The sequence below is a fragment of the Mauremys mutica genome, chromosome 2 (genome assembly GCF_020497125.1).
Source record: "Mauremys mutica isolate MM-2020 ecotype Southern chromosome 2, ASM2049712v1, whole genome shotgun sequence".
In the NCBI taxonomy this organism is placed as follows: domain Eukaryota; kingdom Metazoa; phylum Chordata; order Testudines; family Geoemydidae; genus Mauremys; species Mauremys mutica.
This window is the reverse complement of record NC_059073.1, coordinates 197,691,522-197,712,126: the sequence shown is the minus strand read 5'-3', so window position 1 is coordinate 197,712,126 and position 20,605 is coordinate 197,691,522. Positions and strand designations below refer to the sequence as shown.

Below are 20,605 nucleotides of genomic sequence, written 5' to 3'. Positions count from 1 at the left end.
CTCCATTCACTTCTGAAAATCTTGCCTAAGGCAATTATTTTTTAAAGGTTTTATTATTATTGTATAGAAACACCTGGAATAGGCTGAGACAATTATAGGTAAATATTGAGCTGGTTTATTTCAAAATCTGCATCTTCATTGATAGCTGCAATAAAGCTTTCAGTTGTATAAAAGCCTAGAAAAAACATTGCCTGAAACTGTGCTCAACTTGGTTCGTTTTTCATTCAAACTGCATACTGTATGTGGGCCATAAACTGCCACAGGGTCATTTAACATGGGGCACCAATTCAAATAAAAAAACCTGTAACTTTGTCTCAAACTTTTACCAAATATAGATTTTGTCGTTTGAAGAATTCAGTTTATTTTTAGCAAAAAAAGAAGCAGCACACGCTTTGGCACTTTCTGAATTTGGCTGGAGGCAAAAATACTAAAAACCTTTGAAAAGGTTAGTTCTTGTGCTATTTCTGAGTCCAAAAAATCTAACAATAATGGAAATTGAAAGAAACAGACTGATTCTTCTGAGATTTCAGTCCAATTTCAAAGACCAAAGAGGTAGAATATATATGTGAATAAGCACACAAACTAATGTACTGAAATTCCAAACTAACACAATCACAGTTTTCACATCTGAAGTTCCTCTGTTATGGCAGAGCAAACAGACATGAAAATTAAGGCAGAAGTTCACTTCCCTAAATTAGAAGTAAATTTTTCACCTGTAAACATTCCATACACTCTTACGTGCCTCCTGTATAGACTTATTGCCTATTTCATCATTAAGATACTCATTATATTCCCTCAGTTTTTTAAAACAGTGATCCTGGGTAACTAGTGATTTTTTAAATAGGTTTTTAGTAACATTTTATACCTGTCTATTAATGCTAGTATATGAGCAGCAGAAACACACAATTCCTTCAGGATTATTTTTATGCTGACAATTTTATTACTATAAAAATTTCAGGGCTGTTTAAGTTAAGACAAGGAAAATGGCTAGTAGGGTGCTTTAAGAAATGACATTTAAACAACCATGTGTCTAGTTTTACTAAATGAACCTATTTAAAGCTTCCTGTACAAATTTAAAAAGATTTTAGTAATTTTTTTAGAAAAACAGCAAATTCTGGAGATAGCTATCTTTTTACTGTTTCTGAAGTGTAATAATTAAAGTGATCTGCTTACCAAGCAGTAAAGGGAAATTCTGTTATTGGTCACTCTAGCCTAAACAATCTTTGGTAGGCAATAAACCAAACAAAAAAGCTTTCCTAAATATATTTAGGGGAATATGATTGCTGACTTTTCAAAGGCCTGTATTTGCTACCTAAAACAAGTATTACAAAGTTACCACCAGTGCTGTTACCACTGGAATTTCTGCAAAGGAGGGATGCTAAACAGGAGTTGGATTCTGCTAGAGACAACTCAACCATTTCTTTGCCGTCTTAGAAACTATTGCAAAAACACTTCTCAGGCTATCCTGAAGTCCTTACCCAGGGAAAACTGCAAGTCATTTCAAGGCAAAATGAAGTCAAGTTATAAATTGTGATTATGTAAGAAAACAGAACCAGATCTACAGACAGAGCGGATATTAAAATATGATACTGAATCTTAGCCTACACACTAAGCAGCAGAAAATAATGGAGTGTAAAGAGTAATGCTGATGAGAAGTTTTTTGGAGAAGGGAAAACTAGGGAAGGAGAACAAAGGATAGGAAGGGGTAGGGAGCCAGGGTAGCTTCCCTCCGAACCTGAGGGTAGGACCACTCCCTCAGCCTGAGGGGTGGGGCCAGACCAAGCTTACTCCACATCCCGGAAGGGGAGGGGTGGAACAGGAAGTACAAAGGGCGGGGCCCTTAGCCCAGTCAGGGCAGCACCAGGGTGGGAGGCAGATGCAGATTGCTGTCTTCTCCCTTCAGACCTTGCTGCTGGTCCAGGGGTGAAACCTGGACCTGGAGGAAGGATAGGGGCTACCAGGACTGCCTGCCACCGAGTACCTGGAGGAGCCCTGAGTACCCAGATGAGCTGGAGGGACTCGCTCAAGGGACCGAGTAGGAAGGAGCCCAGGGACAGAACTGCACAGTGCGGTGAGTCTATTTGGTCAGCGTGTTGTGGAGGGACCCTGCTGACCCAGGGGCGGGACCCTTGACCCACCGCTGTCAGGGCCCTGGGCTGGAACGCAGTGGAGTTGGGTGGGCCTGCGTTCCCCTACCCCGCCAACCTGCCTCGAGTAGCAAAATCCCAATAGCGCAACAAACCTTTGCTGGCGTCCCTCCCTCCGCTAATGCCCTAGTGACAGATGGCCTGATGCAGGCTGGCCAGTGGGACAGTAGCTACCCACTGCCCCATAGTGGCTCGGTGGGCCAACTGACATGGGTCACAGAAAGACTGTAGAAGTTCCATCTCTTATGCATTCAGGGGCACATACTTAGTTTTTCTCCTCCTTTATGTTTATAGACTCAGGCCAAGATTTTAAAAAATGATTAGTAATTTGGGTGCCTCAGTTTTTAGGTGCCTGCTGAGTACCATTTGCTGAAAATCAGGCCCTCTAATCTGTCTCTAGTGGAGTATCCAAAATTTAAGTTGGTCAATTTTCACTAGTTACTAGAGCTGGATGCTTTAAGAGAATAGTTTATTCACTGAAAAGTTTAGTTTTGGTCAACCTGAAACTATTCACGAGTTTGTGCTGAGTTTGCCAAACAGTTTTGACCAAACAAACTGAAAATGGCTGGTAATGTTGCAATCAAATGGTTTGTTTTGACATTAGTGAACCATTTTGATATTTTTCAGTTTGGAGTCACAAGCGGGCTGGGGGAAGAGGTAGGAGCAGCGGTCTCCTATCTGTTAGCTCAATGGTGAAGACACTTACCTGGGATGTGGAGAAATTGAATCTGGGTCTCCCATATCAGCCAGAGGTAGAAGGGATAGGAACTTGGGTCTCCTACACTGCAGGAGAGTGCCCTAGCCACTGGAGCAGGGACCTGAACTTGAGTCACTCACCTACAACAGGGCAGCTCTATCCCCCAAACTATAGAATCAGTCTCGCTCTTTCCCTGGCCTAATGACTAGTCATTGTTACCAAATTTCCTCCTCCTCCTCTGTGAAGCTAGTCCTCCTTTGATTTCAGGCCATTAATAAAAGCAAATATTTCTAGTTGGGCCAAATGAAACATTTCATTCAACTTGACTTGAAACGTTTTCTGACTTTTTGACTCACTGACAATCAAAGAGGAAAAATCATTTTTTTGGATTGACCTGAAATGAATCTCCCTCCGCCCCCCCTCGAATTGCTAGTGAACCAAATAATCCATTATTTCTCCCGTTCTACTAGCCACTGGAAAAATCTTGGCCTTCAAAGATATCCAAGATACATTTTTCCTCCAGCGTGATCACAAGGTACTCAAAGATACCTACTAATTTTACCCTCTGTAAGCGCCTCTTTTCACAAACCAGCACATTTCAAAGATCAGTCACGGGGAGGCCTACAGATCTTGGAGCCTGTCAACACAGTTAAGAAATCATTCACTAGGTGAGGTTTTTTTTATAGAGCACTGCCCTCCCAAGAGTAACTGCATCACTACTGTGGTTGCAAGGCAACAGTTCTTGAAAGACCTCTGCCTGTGTTGGTTGAAGTAGTATTCACAATATAAAATACCACAGTATGGAATATATTGCAAAACTATTCAGAGAGTGCTCTGCCTTTGCAAAGATACAGCCTGCGCTGTGTTTTCCATGTATAAATTTTGAATCAATGTTTTCCCCCTTCTTCCTAAACCAGGTAAATATATCACTTTACAGTTAATAGTGCTAATATTGTAGTTATATTTTAGTGACAAACTTTCTATAATTTCATTTTTACAGCTGTAGCAGCATCTTGTTGGAACCTTTTAGCTTCTCAGCTCAGCAGAGAGATTCATTTAAAAAGGGGCCCTATTTTCTGGGGGGTGTTGTTGGCCAGATTTAATAGTTTGTTAGATTTGATGAGCTAGAGAGCTTTTTATCTTAATCTCCCTCTACTCGGCAATACATACAGAGTGGGTCCTAGAATCAAACCACTTTGGTTTTGCAAAATGAAGACTAACCGATAACATATTGCAAAAAAAATCAGAGAATTCTTCCCTGGGTGTTGGCTGGTGAGTCTTGCCCACGTGTTCAGGGTTTAATTGATTGCCATATCTGGGGTCGGGAAAGAATTTTCCTCCAGGGAAGATTGGCAGAGGCCCTGGAAGTTTTTCGCCTTCCTCTGCAGCATGGGGCACGGGTCACTTGCTGGAGGATTCTCTGCACCTTGAGGTCTTTAAACCACAATTTGAGGACTTCAGTAGCTCAGACATAGGTTAAGGGTTTGTTACAGGAGTGGGTGGGTGAGATTCTGTGGCCTGCATTGTGCAGGAGGTCAGACTAGATCATAATGGTCCCTTCTGACCTTAAAAATCTATGAGTCTAAAACCAAAGCATAGCTTCTGCCACCCATCTCTAGGTTTAGTTATATTTTTAAGAGGTGTCTAAAATACTGATTGGTAAATGTTAAACATACATTTTAGTAATATTATACACAATAGAATATCACAAGAAGTTTATGGCTGTTTGATATGTTTGGATACACTTTGCAATAAAGCCTTGAGCTCTTTCCCCCCTTCCTGTACTTGCATTTTCACATATATGGAGGGGGTCTGTACAGCTTGAAATGAAAGAGCTGAGCATGAGCTTCCTGACCAGAGTCCTCTTCTGTCTCACAGCAACAGTAAGAACAGGTTGCCTTCCAAGGAAGCCTCACAAACTGCCCAGCAACAATGGTACACAAAACATGCTTCTGAAACTACAGATTTTTCATTTCCATGATCAGACAACTATAAAAATGCCCAGAATGTTTTTGAGAGAATCAATGGAAGAAATACACCTGCTTCCAAGACAATTCAGTGCATCATCTGGCCTTCTGACAGAATGCAAAGCCATTCTGTTGCCCAGATCTTGAATTTCCTTAATGAGTTTTCTGCTGGAATGTCATAAGATGCTCTCTTAAATCAGATGCTATTACATAAGCTAAAGACCTAAACAAGATATATTTTTAAATGATTCCCTATCCATCATTTTACTAGTCAAAATTCAGACTACAAAAATTAAATAGGTACAATCTCTACAATAATAAACAACTTTGATATTTACCTAACTCTTCTCATTAGTGCTTTTACTGTGACCTGAACTGCTATTTAAATAAAGCTCATTCATGCAAGCGAATTGATTGTTTCAGACAACTAATTGAATGCTAAATTCTGCATTCTTTTTGCCTGACATATTTCCTATGCCAACACTCAGTGTAAATCTGTTCAGCTCAGCCTATGCTGACAAAATACTGTAACAGAGGTCAGTAGACCTTTGGGTTGCTTGGTTTCAGTTCAGATAGTTCTGTAGCCAACAGTAGTTAGTTTCAGCTTGATGCTAATTTGCATTTCACACAGTAGCAAACATTAAGAGATGCTAAGTAAAGACATTAAAGCTTGGTTCACTATGTAATTCATGCAGGGAAGAAACTATCACACAACAGGCTTTCCAAAGGTTGAATTTATGTACTACGTATTGGAGTTGTGCAGCACTTTAAGAAGGAAGGACGGGTGTTCTTGTGCTTAAGGCATTGGACTAAGCCTGAGATGATCTGGGTTGAATCTCTTGATCTACTCTAAGCTTCCTGTGTGACCTTACCAAGCCACTTTTATTTTACAGATTGGAGACTGAGGCATAGGGGAGTAATATTTCCTCTCTCTCATCTTCGCTTGTCTTGTCTATTTAGACTGGTTGTTAGTTCCTGCCTCAAATAATGGTTTCCTAGTAGGTGTATGTGCAGTGCCTAGCACAATGCAGATCTCCACAAAGGCACACAGGGGGAGAATACCCTGTCACGTATCACTGCTCCTGCTCACACACTAGGGGGCTCTATAGCACCGTGTTCAAGCACATTCCATTTGCAGACTGCTAGACTAAAGCAAGGTGGGGTGAGTTGTGCTTCTCTGTTTTAGGAAACAGCCTGTTCCTCCCTACTCCAGGGTTACTGAATTCTAAAAACAAGGTGGCGTTACATTAACCTTCCAGCAAGAGTATTTGTGTTTTTAAACAAACTTCTCTGTGTACATGCTGCAAACATAACACTCCTCACATGTAGCAGAGCGGCCGGGGACACATTATTACTCTAACCTAGAGTAGCCTCTGAGCAGCATGCACTTACCCTCCCACCTTAGGGGGTAAGTGCAGTGGAAGGACTGTAAGCACATGGGGGCAGGGACTGTTTGTTGGTTACAGGGCTCTGGTCCATGAATGGGGTTTCCTGTCTCAATACAAATAAATAATAGTAATCCACAGACCCTGGCATTCTGTGGACCACCCTTGATTCCCCACTGCTCTCTATAAGGCACTGGAAGGTGCTTTGGAGCTGAGCCTTGTAGCACTCAGAAGATACATCCCCTTATGCCAGCTCTCTTGCAGAGAAAGAGAGAGAGATCCCATTGTTTCTACTGCTCACTGGAAGGGGGGATTTGTTCCATAGGGCTCACATTGAGAGCCAGACCCTATTTTGCCTGATTCTGAGAAGCCATATGAACCTGAGTCTCCTACATCTTTGTTATAGGGTTAGTATCTGTCCCCTCTCCCTCGCCCTCTTCCACCCCCATTGGAACGGTTCCCCTTTGTATAAATAATAAAATGCTCATTGGGGCCAGAGAGAGACAGACAGGCTTTATTGCACAGTGATTAGGGCACCCAGTCAGAGCCTAGGAGGCTCAAGCAAGTGCCCTAACCACCAGGATACTGGCTATTCTTGGGTCTCTGTCTCCCCCTCCATCCTGGACCTGAGAAAACTTTCTGTGGAAAGCTTCAATTCTGATAAATTGGCTTTGAAAATTTCCCAGCCAGCTCTAGTCCTAGAGCATTAGAGACAAAGCAGGAACTATGTAACTATAACTTACCATTTCCCTCCCTTTATCCAAGCTTGGGGAAATGAAAAATAAGCAAAATAGTCAGTGAACCTAAATTAGGCATTAAATATTCTTTTAACTTTAATAATCTATGGAGTAATGTTAAAATTCTAAAATTTTATTGTAATTTATTTGGCCAGTCCCTTTAGCATTTACCTTAAACTGTACTACTATTACAATTTAAAGGAACAAGCCACCACTTAAAGACCAACAAGAGGACCTTGATGAATAATCAAGGCTAGATTGTCTACACTCTAACAACTTTCCACCAAAGTTTAAGTATTTATACTTAATTATAAATAAGTGAAGAACTGTATAAAAGTTCACTTATTTAACATGCTGATACATGCTGTGTAACCTTGGACACGTCTATTGAGTATTTTGTTTTACTTACTTGACCTAGTATCAGAGAGGTAGCCATGTTAGTCTGGTTCTGTAAAAGCAGCAAAGAATCCTGTGGCACCTTATAGACTAACAGACGTTTTGCAGCATGAGCTTTCGTGGGTGAATGACCACTTTGTCGGATGCAAGAGTGGAAATTTCCAGGGGCAGGTAAATATAAGCAAGCAAGAAGCAAGCTAGAGATAACGAGGTTAGATCAATCAGGGAGGATGAGGTCCTGTTCTAGCAGTTGAGGTGCGAAAACCAAGGGAGGAGAAACTGGTTCTGTAGTTGGCAAGCCATTCACAGTCTTTGTTTAATCCTAAACTGATGGTGTCAAATTTGCAAATGAACTGAAGCTCAGCAGTTTCTCTTAGAAGTCTGGTCCTAAAGTTTTTTTGCTGGAGGATGGCCACCTTAAGATCTGCTATTGTGTGGCCAGGGAGGTTGAAGTGTTCTCCTACAGGTTTTTGTATATTGCCATTCCTAATATCTGATTTGTGTCCATTTATCCTTTTCCTTAGAAACTGTCCAGTTTGGCCAATGTACATAGCAGAAGGGCATTGCTGGCATATGATGGCATATATTTCATTGGTGGATGTGCAGGTGAATGAACCGGTGATGGTGTGGCTGATCTGGTTAGGTCCTGTGATGGTGTTGCTGGTGTAGATATGTGGGCAGAGTTGGCATCGAGGTTTGTTGCATGGATTGGTTCCTGAGCTAGAGTTACTATGGTGCGGTGTGCAGTTACTGGTGAGAATATGCTTCAGGTTGGCAGGTTGTCTGTGGGCGAGGACTGGCCTGCCACCCAAGGCCTGTGAAAGTGTGGGATCATTGTCCAGGATGGGTTGTAGATCCCTGATGATGCGTTGGAGGGGCTTTAGCTGTGGACTGTATGTGATGGCCAGTGGAGTCCTGTTGGTTTCTTTCTTGGGTTTGTCTTGCAGTAGGAGGCTTCTGGGTACACATCTGGCTCTGTTGATCTGTTTCCTTATTTCCTCATGCGGGTACTGTAGTTTTGAGAATGCTTGGTGGAGATTTTCTAGGTGTTGGTCTCTGTCTGCGGGGTTAGAGCAGATACGGTTGTACCTCAGTGCTTGGCTGTAGACAATGGATCTTGTGGTGTGTCCGGGATGGAAGCTGGAGGCATGAAGGTAGGCATAGCGGTCGGTAGGTTTTTGGTATAGGGTGGTGTTAATGTGACCATCACTTATTAGCACCTTGGTGTCTAGGAAGTGGACCTCCCATGTAGATTGGTCCAGGCTGAGGTTGATGGAGGGGTGGAAGCTGTTGAAATCGTGGTGGAATTTTTCCAGAGTCTCCTTCCCATGCGTCCAGATGATGAAGATGTCATCAATGTAGCGTAGGTAGAGAAGGGGTGTGAGTGGACGGGAGCCGAGGAAGCGTTGTTCCAGGTCGGCCATAAAAATATTGGCATATTGTGGGGCCATGCGGGTGCCCATAGCGGTGCCACTGATCTGGAGATATATATTGTCATCAAATTTGAAATAGTTGTGTGTGAGGATAAAGGCACCAGTTGTGCTGTGGCATCATCAGGGATACTGTTCCTGACAGCTTGTATTCCATCAGTGTGTGGGATGTTTGTGTAGAGAGCCTCTACATCCATGGTGGCTAGGATGGTGTTTTCTGGAAGATCACCAATGCATTGTAGTTTCCTCAGGAAATCAGTAGTGTCACGGAGATAGCTGGGAGTGCTGGTGGCGTAGGGTCTGAGCAGAGAGTCCACATATCCAGACAGTCCTTCAGTGAGAGTTCCAATGCCCGAGATGATGGGGCGTCCAGGATTTCCGGGTTTGTGGATCTTGGGTAGTAGATAGAATAACCCTGGTTGGGGCTCTAAGGGTATGTTGATTTGTTCTGGTGTTAGTGTAGGGAGTGTCCTGAGTAGATGGTGCAGTTTCTTAGTGTATTCCTCAGTGGGATCTGAGGGAAGTAGCCTGTAAAATTTGGTATTGGAGAGTTGTCTGGCGGCCTCCTTTTGGTAGTCAGACCTGTTCATGATGACAACAGCACCTCCTTTATCAGCCTCTTTGATTATAATGTCAGGATGGTTTCTGAGGCTGTGGATGGCATTGCGTTCTGCACGACTTAGGTTGTGAGGCAAGCGATGTTGTTTTTCCACAATTTCTGCCTGTGCACATCGGCGGAAGCAATCAATGTATAGGTCCATACTGTCATTTTGACCCTCAGGAGGAGTCCATGTGGAGTTCTTCTTCTTGTGCTGTTGGTGGGAGGGTAACTGTGTATCAGTGCGCTGTTCAGTGTTGTCCTGAAAGTATTCTTTGAGTCGGAGACAGCGAAAGTAGGCTTCCAGATCGCCGCAGAACTGTATCATGTTGGTGGGGGTGGCAGGGCAGAAGGAGAGTCCCCGAGATAGGACAGACTGTTCTTCTGGGTTGAGTGTGTGGTTGGATAGATTGACGATATTGCTGGGTGGGTTAGGGGTACCACGGTTGTGGCCCCATGTGGCAGGTAGGAGTTTAGACAGCTTACAGTCCTTTTTCCTTTGTAGAGAGGTGAAGTGAGTAATGTAGATCTCCTGTCTTATTTTAGTGAAGTCCGTTTGTATGGAAGTTTGGTTATAGATGAGAGTCTCCAGGTTGGAGAGCTCTTTTTTGATGTTTTCCTGTTTGCTGTATAGGATGCTGATCAGGTGGTTCCTCAGTTTCTTTGATAGAGTATGGCATAATCTCTCACTGTGGTCTGTGTAGTATGTAGATAGCAGTGGATTTTTTACCTTTAGTCCATTAGGTATGATGTCCATCCGTTTGCATTTGGAAAGGAAGATGATATCCGTCTGTATTTGTGCAAGTTTCTTCATGAGGTTGATGGATTTCCACTCCATACGGCTAAATGCAGTGCCTTGCATGGTGTCAACCTCCCTGGCCACACAATAGCAGATCTTAAGGTGGCCATCCTCCAGCAAAAAAACTTTAGGACCAGACTTCTAAGAGAAACTGCTGAGCTTCAGTTCATTTGCAAATTTGACACCATCAGTTTAGGATTAAACAAGGACTGTGAATGGCTTGCCAACTACAGAACCAGTTTCTCCTCCCTTGGTTTTCACACCTCAACTGCTAGAACAGGGCCTCATCCTCCCTGATTGATCTAACCTCGTTATCTCTAGCTTGCTTCTTGCTTGCTTATATTTACCTGCCCCTGGAAATTTCCACTCTTGCATCCGACGAAGTGGGCATTCACCCACGAAAGCTCATGCTGCAAAACGTCTGTTAGTCTATAAGGTGCCACAGGATTCTTTGCTGCTTTTACTTGACCTAGTATTTGCTGCCATTTGTGGGAAGAGTTAGAATTGGAGCCAGCCAATTTCTCACCCACCCCCTGCAATTTAGAAGGTTTTTGACAAAACAGACACATTTTTGGCAAAATATTTGTGGAAGACGCTTCCATTTTCCCAAGCAAACCTAATTTATCTTCCCTCTGTTGCCAGAACTCTAATGGCTGGAAGATAATGTGGACCAGATCCTCAGCTGGTGTTAATTGATGATAGCGCAACTGAAGTTAACTTTAAGCACATGCGTAAGAGCTTTGCTGAATCATGGCCTCTAAGGGTGTTTTTACACTGGAATAAAAGACTCAGGGCACGTCCGTGGCTGGCCTAGGTCATCTGACTCAGGCTCGCAGATCTAATAATTGCTGTATAGACCTTTGTGGGGTCTCAGAGCTCAGGCTCCAGCCCAAGCCTGAACACGAACATCGACACAGCAATTTTACAGCCCTGCAGCCCATGAGTCTGAGCCAGAGAACTGGGGCCAGCCATGGGTTTTTAATTGCAGTGTAGACATACCCTAATAGCAAGAACTATGTTTACAGAGTGTAGAGCAGGGATCGGCAACCTTTGGCATGCGGCCCGTCAGAGTAAGCCCCTGGCAGGCCGGTTTGTTTACCTGCCGCGTCCGCAGGTTCGGCCCATCATGGTTCCCACTGGCTGCGGTTTGCTGTTTCAGGTCAATGGGACTGCGGGAAGCTGCGGCCAGCGCATCCCTCAGCTTGTGCTGCTTCCCACAGCCCCCATTGGCCTGGGATGGCGAACCACGGCCAGTGGGAGCTGTGATGGGCTGAACCTGAGGACGCGGCAGGTAAACAAACCGGCATAGCCAGCGAGGGGCTTACCTTGATGGGCCGTATGCCAAAGGTTGCCAATCCCTGGTGTAGAATATGAACTGATGTCAATATATTTGAGGTAGCTTGCACTTTCCTTTGCCAGACACCCTCTCCTGCTGTAGTTCCCACTTTTTGGGTTGCTTTGTTTAGCAGAATCTGCCACCACAAATGCTGTGTCTGGCCCTTTGTCTTTCTGTTCACTTTCAAGGTGAATCATCCTCCATCCAAATTGCTTCACTGAAACAATCTAGGCCTGTCTATTAATCTGCTTCAAATACATGGCGTTGAAATACCTCTGAGGAAAGTAATCTATTAATAGTATTGATCCTCATTTGTCCCTTTTTATTGCTAGTATTTTCCTCAGGTGGATACTGTTTAATCTAGAGATTGTATTAAATCAAAAAAACCACTTACAAACACATGACCTCAGAGTGAGAGTTTAAAAACTTGATGTAGATTTTGTAACTTGGGTCCATCACAGGTTGAATGAGATAGTGACTTTTAAATCACTTGGCCATAACATATAGTGTCCCCTTTTCAAAGGTGTGACAGGGTGCAACTCACCACTCCATTGCCTCTTGTTTGCTGTCATGGGGATTAGCTCTTCTCACTAGTGCACCCTCTTCTGGTGGTGCCTCTCCACCATCACTTCTGGTCTGGGACCCAGGGCTGGCTCCAGACCCCAGCGTGCCAAGCGCGCGCTTGGGGCGGCGTCCCAGCGGGAGGGCGGCAGGCGGCTCTGGTGGACCTCCCGCAGGCATGCCTGCGGAGGGGTCCGCCGGTCCCGCGGCTCCGGTAGAGCATCCGCAGGCGTGCCTGCGGGAGGTCCACCAGAGCTGCGGGGCCAGCGGACCCTCCATAGGCACGTCTGCGGGAGGTCCACCGCAGCCGCGGGACCGGCAACCACTAGAGCGCCCCCCGCGGCCTCCTGCCCTGCTTGGGGCGGCGGAAATCCTAGAGCCGCCCCTGCTGGGACCATGTCACTCCCAGGACCGTGGCATCCTCTCCAGTGACACAGCCCTCTGGCCATGTTATGCTCTGAGTTCCCCACTTCTGGGAGCTCTGCAATAACTGTCCAGTCACTTCCCTCAGTGGCAACTGAAGTCCAGAGTTCTGCCATTTCCCCAGTGATGACTGGGGGAGGGAGGTGTGTGGGGTGGAGACCTAGGCCTGCCCACTACTCTGGGTCCCAGCCCAGGGACCCTGTAGATGGTCTCCACTTTCTGCGTCCCCTCTGACTCCTATGTAGATCTCCCTGGGCCACTTCCCCATGGCCCCAGCACCCTCTTTGCCCTTGCCTCAGAGCCTCAACTTGCAGATTCCTGCAGCCCACCAGGAGCTGCCTTTAGATTCCCAGATCTCTGCCTGCAGCATTTCTCTATCCAGGGTGCTTTCTGTCTCCAGCCTGCAAGGCAACCAGTCTTCCTCCCTTCTCAAGCTCCAGGGAGTGACTGAAGCTGTGCTGCTCTGCAACCCTTCTTATATGTGCCAGCCCAGCCCAGACTGGCTGCTCCTTACAGCCCGTCTCTGATTGGTTGCTTCCCAAGGGCTCTGTTAACCCCTTAGAACTCAGTGTAGAGCAGGGGGCCCATCACACAAGGCAATAATTAAGCTCTTTTCTTATCCACGAGTTCAAATGACAATTTCTCTATCTACTCCCACAAGGGTGACTCTAATTTACCCACTAATAATTCCATAGGGCTTTAACTAGCACAATGCATATTAAATGAGAACAAAACCATGCTGTAGCTGAGTTGTCTATTCAGCCAGCATGCTTAGTAGTCAGGAATAGCTCTCCAGTCTCTTTTAGTTCAGTGTGTCAGGGACCCCCTGAATGGGGTTCATCTGGGTCAGCTTCCTTGTTAGTAAGTCTCTATTCTGCCCATCGCTGGACTAGGTGTAGAGGGATCTGAGGTGGGTAGGAGGACCCAGGCCCTCCTGCTCCACTGGGACCTGGCCCAGGGCCCTGAAATTGTGCCAGTGCGGGATGGCCTACACTCATCCCATCTCCTGCTCACCTTCACATAGGCCATTTCCTACCCACCTAGTGTCTTAGTTTGGGGCAGGGCTGCTGTTTAATTGTAGTCCTTTGTTCCAAACCACAGAGTCTTGGGGCTGATGCAGGTGACCCTCTAGTGGTGGTTCTCTGTACTTCTGGGGTGCTGTCTGGAAGGGTCGGGGAGGGACTCACAGCTGGACTTCCTCTGCAACAGCTCCTTCTCCTCCTGGAAATGGCTTCTCTCCATCCCCTGCCTGGGCTGCTGGAGCTGTTTTTATACTTCTCCTTTCTTCACAAGCATGCTTAGCAGTGTCTGAGGGTGGAGCTTTCCTGGCTCAGTACTGCTTCAGCCTTTCTCTGCCTCAGCCTTAGTGTGGCGCTTGTAAACCCCACAACAAGGGTTTGGGTTTTTTTGGTTTTTTTGGTAATGATTTGGTGCAATACAGGCCATATTCCTTGTATGGGCCTATTTGGAGTCTATGTATACTAAAAGCAGAGTTCTATAACTGTTTTGGCCGATAGCTCTAGTTTACCAATATTTCAATGAAGACTTCAAAAACCAATTGTTTTTATAAAAACAATCTGTTCCAGGTCATTGGCTGGGCATCCTTGATGAATAATGTCACAGGGACTCATGGTGCCCACACAGAGTTTAAGGCCACAAAAGGCTACTCACACAAAGGGCCTAATTTTATTCCCTTTCAAGTCAATAGTTAAACTCCCATTGGTTTCAATGCGAACGGGATCATTCTGGTATGGATCTTGGTATTTACTGGTGACTGCAATTATGGGCCTAATTACTTAGTTACACCAAATTCAATAGAATTACTCCAAATTAATCCTGAAAACAGAACATGGCTCATGCCTATCAATAATTTAAAATTATGAAGAATGATCAAGAATATTTTAGGTATTATAGGAGAAATTAACACACACAAATTTCTGCAAGTCCACTCAACGTATTTATCTTCCTACCTATGTTTACTTAGGGTCAGATTGAAATTCCTTTACTCATACTACACCCCACAAATACTACAGTGGACATTAATGAGACTACCCATGGTGAGAGGTACCAGGGCATCACAATCTGGTCCTTAGATTTTAATAGTAGTTAAAGGCTCTTTTCTCCAGTGTTGACTAATTCATTTTACTTTTTTCATTGTTTCATCACTTACCAATTCTGATTGCTGCCTATTCCTGGCCAACAAGCCATGCAATATTATCACTTTCTAAGTTATTGATCTCAGACCAGCACTAACATGACTGCTGTCAGAACCTGTTGTGGCTCCTGCTTCTTCTGCATTTGTACCAATGATCAGCCTAATATGGAAGCCAAGAGTAGATGCCCCCCTTTTTTTAAGAGGGCATGTTTAGTTTAAAATATAGAGTACTAGAAATATATAATTTGAAGAAATGAGCAGGTTGCTTTGCTCTTATTATTGTTTGCAAAATGTTCCTTTGTCATGGTAACTGCAAACAGTGTGAACAAGAATATTTTAAAAAGCACTCTTTATTGCATCCACCAATCTCTTCCCTATATATTTTTTACCATAATGGCGCTCTCTATCATCTTTCTGCATATATTTTGGCACTGCCATCTAAAGTTTCTCAACCCTTTGAGCTGTAGGAAATACAAAAGAAACAAATGTATGAATTCTCAATGTTTCTTTTTTACTGCTGTACGTGGAAAGACAAATATTTATATCATCTATAGAAGTAAACAGTCACATGATAGCAGTATAGTGCAGAAATAAAAGTAAAAGGATAAAGATGCAATTAATCCTGTATTTCAGCAATTTTACCACTACTTTCAGAGATTACCCTACATATTTACTTGCCCATTCTGTTATCACCTGTATGAAGGCTGGAGCCTTAATACTTTATGAATATGTAAAGAAAAGAGCTTGTTTTTGAAATGTTACTATCACTTTAGCTAGTTTTAAAAAGCATACAAAATTGCACATCTTTACACTTGTTAACACTGTGATATACTCAGGGTACAATATAGACTAGTGAGTAGCTGTATCACCCCAGCCCTCTAGCCTGAGGTGCCCTTTACACTGCTTTGCTCTTGTTGCCCCCACTCTTAGCCCTGATCTACATTACAAGTTTAGGTCGAATTTAGCAGCGTTAGATCGATTTAACCCTGGACCCAGCCACACGAAGCCATTTTTGTCAACTTAAAGGGCTCTTAAAATTGATTTCTATACTCCTCCCCGCTGAGGGGATTAGCGCTGAAATCAACATCGCCGGGTCGAATTTGGGGTAGTGTGGATGTAATTCGATGGTTTTGGCCTCCGGGAGCTATCCCAGAGTGCTCCATTGTGACCGCTCTGGACAGCGCTCTCAACTCAGATCCACTGGCCAGGTAGACAGGAAAAAGCCCCGGGAACTTTTGAATTTCATTCCCTGTTTGGCCAGCGTGGTGAGCTCATCAGCACGGGTGACCATGCAGTCCCAGAATTGCAAAAGAGCTCCAGCATGGAGCGAACGGAAGGTACAGGATCTGATCACTGTTTGGGGAGACAAATCCGTGCTAACAGAGCTCCATTCCAAAAGATGAAATGCCAAAATATTTGAAAAAATCTCTAAGGGCATGCTGGACAGAGGCTACAACAGGGACCTGCAACAGTGCCATGTGAAAATTAAGGAGCTCAGGCAAGCCTTCCAAAAAGCCAAAGAGGCAAATGGCCGCTCTGGATCAGAGCCCCAGACATGCTGCTTCTACGATGAGCTGCATGCAATTCTACGGGGGGCCCCCACTACTACCCCACCCCTCTCCATGGACACCTGCAAGGGAGGAGTCTCATGCAACAGGGATGAGGATTTTGGGGATGAGGAAGATGAGGAGGAGATGGAGGAGGAGGAGGATAGTGCACAGCATGCAAGCGGAGAAACCATTCTCCCCAACAGCCAGGAACTGTTTATCATCAGCCCATACCCTCCCAACCCGGGCTAACAGACCATGAAGCCAGAGAAGGCACCTCTGGTGAGTGTACCTTTGAAAATATAATGCATGGTTTAAAAGCAAGTGTGTTTCATGATTAATTTGCCCTGAAGACTTGGGATTCATTTGCATCCAGTACAGCTTCTCCTTTTAAATGACCAACTCAACGGGTGCTTGGTATGGGAAAGGAGGGTGCTGCTATTTGAAACCATTCCCACATATTATGATGGTTAAAGAAGCCAAAAGACTGTGGCTTACCATGGCTGCCTGCAAGCTGAATTCTTTCACACCAAACTGGCAGGCCCTCAGTATAAGAGGCAAAATGTGACCTTGTACTATGCGGTTCCACCAGTCTGTGTTTGTTTCCCGGGCCCAGAATTGGCGTTCCATGGCATGAACCTGCCCCATTACCATCATGATGTCCAAATTGCCAGGGCCCATGCTTTGAGAGAAGTCTGTGACAATGTCCTCATCACTGTCATGATCATGCTGTCGTCGCCTCCTCACCTGCTTTTGCAGGTTCTGGTTCTGCACATACTGCAGGATAATGTGTGAGGTGTTTACAATGCTTACAACAGCAGCGATGAGCTGAGCGGGCTCTATACTTGCCATGGTATGGCGTCTGAAGGAGAGCAGGAAAGCAGAGTTGCAGCCGAATCGGTGGATGATGATGGATGCCATGAGAATAGATATTTATGCCGAACGATGAGAGGACCTGCGAGGTGGATGCATGGCACCAGGAGAGCAGAGTTGCAGCGGAAGTGGTGGCAGATGACAGTTAGCACCATATACATTTCCCAAGGACCCGGGAGCCCATGATAGACAACATGGAGAAATTTGCTATCAAGACAATATCAGCAGAGTTGCAGTGGAAGCAGTGTATGATGATGATGATGGTTTGCAGTCCTACTGCACCGTCTGCTGCCAGCAACACCCAGGACACAACAGCAGCGGAGTCGTTGAGCTGAGCTGAGCGGGCTGCACGCTTGCTGTGGTATGGCGTCTGAAGAAGAGCAGGAAAGCAGAGTTGCAGCGGAAGCGGTGTATGACAATGATGATGGTTTGCAGTCCTATTGCACCACCTGCTGCCAGAAGCACCCAAGACACCACAGCAGGAGTGTCAGTGAGCTGAGCTGAGCAGGCTGCCAGCTTGCCATGGTGTGGAAAATAGGCGCGAAACGATTGTCTGCTGTTGCTTTCACGGAGGGAGAGAAGACTGATGACATGTACCCAAAACCACTCACGACAATGTTTTTGCCCCCTCAGGCATTGGGAGCTTAATCCAGAATTCCAATGGGCGGCGGAGACTGTGGGAGCTGTGGGATAGCTACCCACAGTGCATCTCTCCATATGCCAATGCTAGCCATGGTAGTGAGGACGCACTCCGCCGACTTAATGTGCTTAGTGTGGACATACGCAGTCGATTGTATAAAATCAATTTCTAAATATCGACTTCTATAAAATCGACCTAATTTCGTAGTGTAGACATACTCTTAGACTGCTCACAAACAGCCACCAGTATGTAAGTCACTCCCACCTATGTCTGTCTGTGACTGCAACCTGAATTATACTGCAGGGTGACCCCAACACACTTCCAGTCCCAGATTTCCCCACCCCCCAAAAGTATGTTTTGGACTGCCTAGCCCTCTCCTGGACAATACGAGTGCATATAAAGTTGGTCATTTTATTAATAGAAATTATATGCACAAATCCTGTTACCCCAAATGGAGATTCCCAAACACTTCAGTTCAAACACACTGGTTTAGATAAAACAATAAAACAATTTTATTAACTACAAAGAGAGAGATTTTAAGTGAATACAAGTAATGGGGCATAAAAGTCAGAAATGGCTACAAGAAAAATAAAGATGAAACACAACTAATACCTAACCTAACAAACTATGTTAAATTCAAAGCAAAAATTTTCTTACCACACGCTCTCAACAGTTTTATGAACCAAACTTCTTAGGCCAGGCTCCCTTCCTTTGTGTGATGGCTGCTTTCTTTGTTCTTCTAATGCAGTGAATCAATGGACAGGAGGAGAGTGAGGAGGAGTGGTCCATTGGGGTGTTTCCCCTTCCTTTTTTAGTCTTCCACTCCCCCTTGAGAAGCATTTCCAGCTGGGATCACAGTGACCAGCAGTCTTTGTGGACAGGAACCCTATGCTGTTTCTTTGCTAAGATGTAGAGTTTTCACTCACGACCCCTTTCCTGCCATAGAATGGCCATTTAGCAAGTAATGGTCCATTGACTTTGTTGACACCCGGCTGAGATGTCAGCTTGCCCTTTGTCTCTGGGGAACTGATTTGGCCACTACCCAGACTTGGGACATGTTTTAGTAACACCATACAGTGGAATCTTATAACTCTATGTATAATGTTGCTACCCATATTTTACCAGGACAACAATGACCAGCAAATTATGAGTTTTCAAATGATACCTCAACAAGGCATACTTTATAAATATATTACTACAATAGTGTGCAAGGAGTGAATACAGGGGTACAGTCTATCACAAACATATAAACAAAAACATAATTAACCTTTTAAAATATTCCCTGTTATTTAATGGACAGCTATTTTATCCAGGGCACTACTGTAACTTTTAGTCTCCTATTCCCACCATTCCTTGTGGTTGGCTAGCTTTTCTGTGCCCTGCTTACCACAACCAACAGAACTGTTGACAATAGGGCTAGTAAGAAAATGGTAGGAAACATTTTCCAAACTATTCCCCCTCGCTTTTTTAATAAACTTCATCAACATTTTCAAAAAGTAAACAACTCTAGTAAAAGATGGCACAAATTTATCATAAAAGTTTCTCTCATTCTTTCACAAGGAAAGTTCATGGAAACTTGAAGAGTTTCAGCTAGCTCTGATAGGCTTCATCAGGATGCCTTCTGTTTAGGTGTTGGTTTGGCTAAGCGATTCCAGGATAAATGTCGTTACCTTCCTAATGGGGTCCCAAAGGGAAGAGATTGTTTGTTTGGCAGTAAAGTCATTGCAGAATGCTCCTAAAAAGAAAAAAAAACAATCTAAATTATCTCACATTTATTAAGGAGAGAGAGAGAGAGAGAGAGAGAGAAAAAAAAACAGGTAACAAGAGAAACTGTGCATTACATATTTGTTCCTAAACTCTGCCAGAGCAAACCCAGAGAAGCACCATTCATGCAGATACAAGGAATAAACTATAGCTTATATTTTCCAAGTGCCCGTCCTCTCCGCTTCTCTTGTCTTTCAGTGACTCTTTGACAAAACATGTATAACACATCCAGGCTCTGACATGAGGTACCTTCCCTTCTTCCTTATGTCCCCCAACATTTTACAAGAGGCAGTGGGGTGTAGCAGAGCTCAGTTTAAATTCTTGTCTCTGTTCCTCTAAGGAAGGAAGAAGCACCTTGTGTCACTGAAGAGATATATCTCTAGCCAACTAAAGAGCTTTTCCTGCTCATCCAGGAGACTAGTGGCCAGGATATGGGATCTCAAGGACAAGAAAGAGAAGAATGGGAAAATTGGGATGAAGGAGAAATACAGACAGCCTGAATTTGGCTGATCCTGATCCTGCCAGGTGCTGATCAATAAAGTCAATGGGAGTACTGAACTTAGCACTGAAGGTGCTGAGTGTTGAAGTTAATGAGAATGGAGGGTGCTAACACTACAAAGGAGGCTGTCAGCACCGTGCAGAATTGGGTCCCAAGAAAGTGGTTATTCTTCATCTGTCCTCTCCTTCAAATCTGTCAACATTAAGTGTCAGATTTAAAAAACCAAACAAAACCAAACTACAACCCAACACACAAAGTCAGTAAAAATATCACCTGTTTAGCTTGCACTAAATTAGACACTGTAATAAAACTATCACTTTATAATATTAACTCTCAAAGTCTTCATTTCCCTCACTGCCACCTCCACTAACTCATAGAAACATAAAAATTAGTGAAAGGAAGGATCTGCAGACAATTTCTATTCCATCTTCTTCTCAGTGCAACATATACCATGTACTACTTCAGCTTACACTTTGATTAATTGTAACTAATATTTTCAGAAAATACGAATTATCTGACAGTGCAGTTAGTTTCACTCTCGCTGTTTTACTGACAATATTTCATTTATCTCACACAGGTGGGTTTTGTTGACAATGATACCCTGTTCTTTATTGTGGTTTATGTAAAATAGTAGTTCAGTTCGGATAACTC

At 44.2% G+C, this 20,605-nt stretch overlaps 1 long non-coding RNA gene across 2 annotated transcripts in view; it reads left to right on the top strand.

Annotated features, from left to right (window-relative positions):
- The first annotated feature begins 1,863 nt into the window (after positions 1 to 1,863).
- LOC123362881 overlaps positions 1,864 to 20,605 on the top strand; it is a 74,281-nt gene continuing 55,539 nt past the window's right edge. For both annotated transcript variants that reach the window (XR_006576618.1, XR_006576617.1), the window contains exon 1: positions 1,864 to 2,071. This is a non-coding gene — a long non-coding RNA (uncharacterized LOC123362881). The remainder of the gene's footprint in view (positions 2,072 to 20,605) is intronic.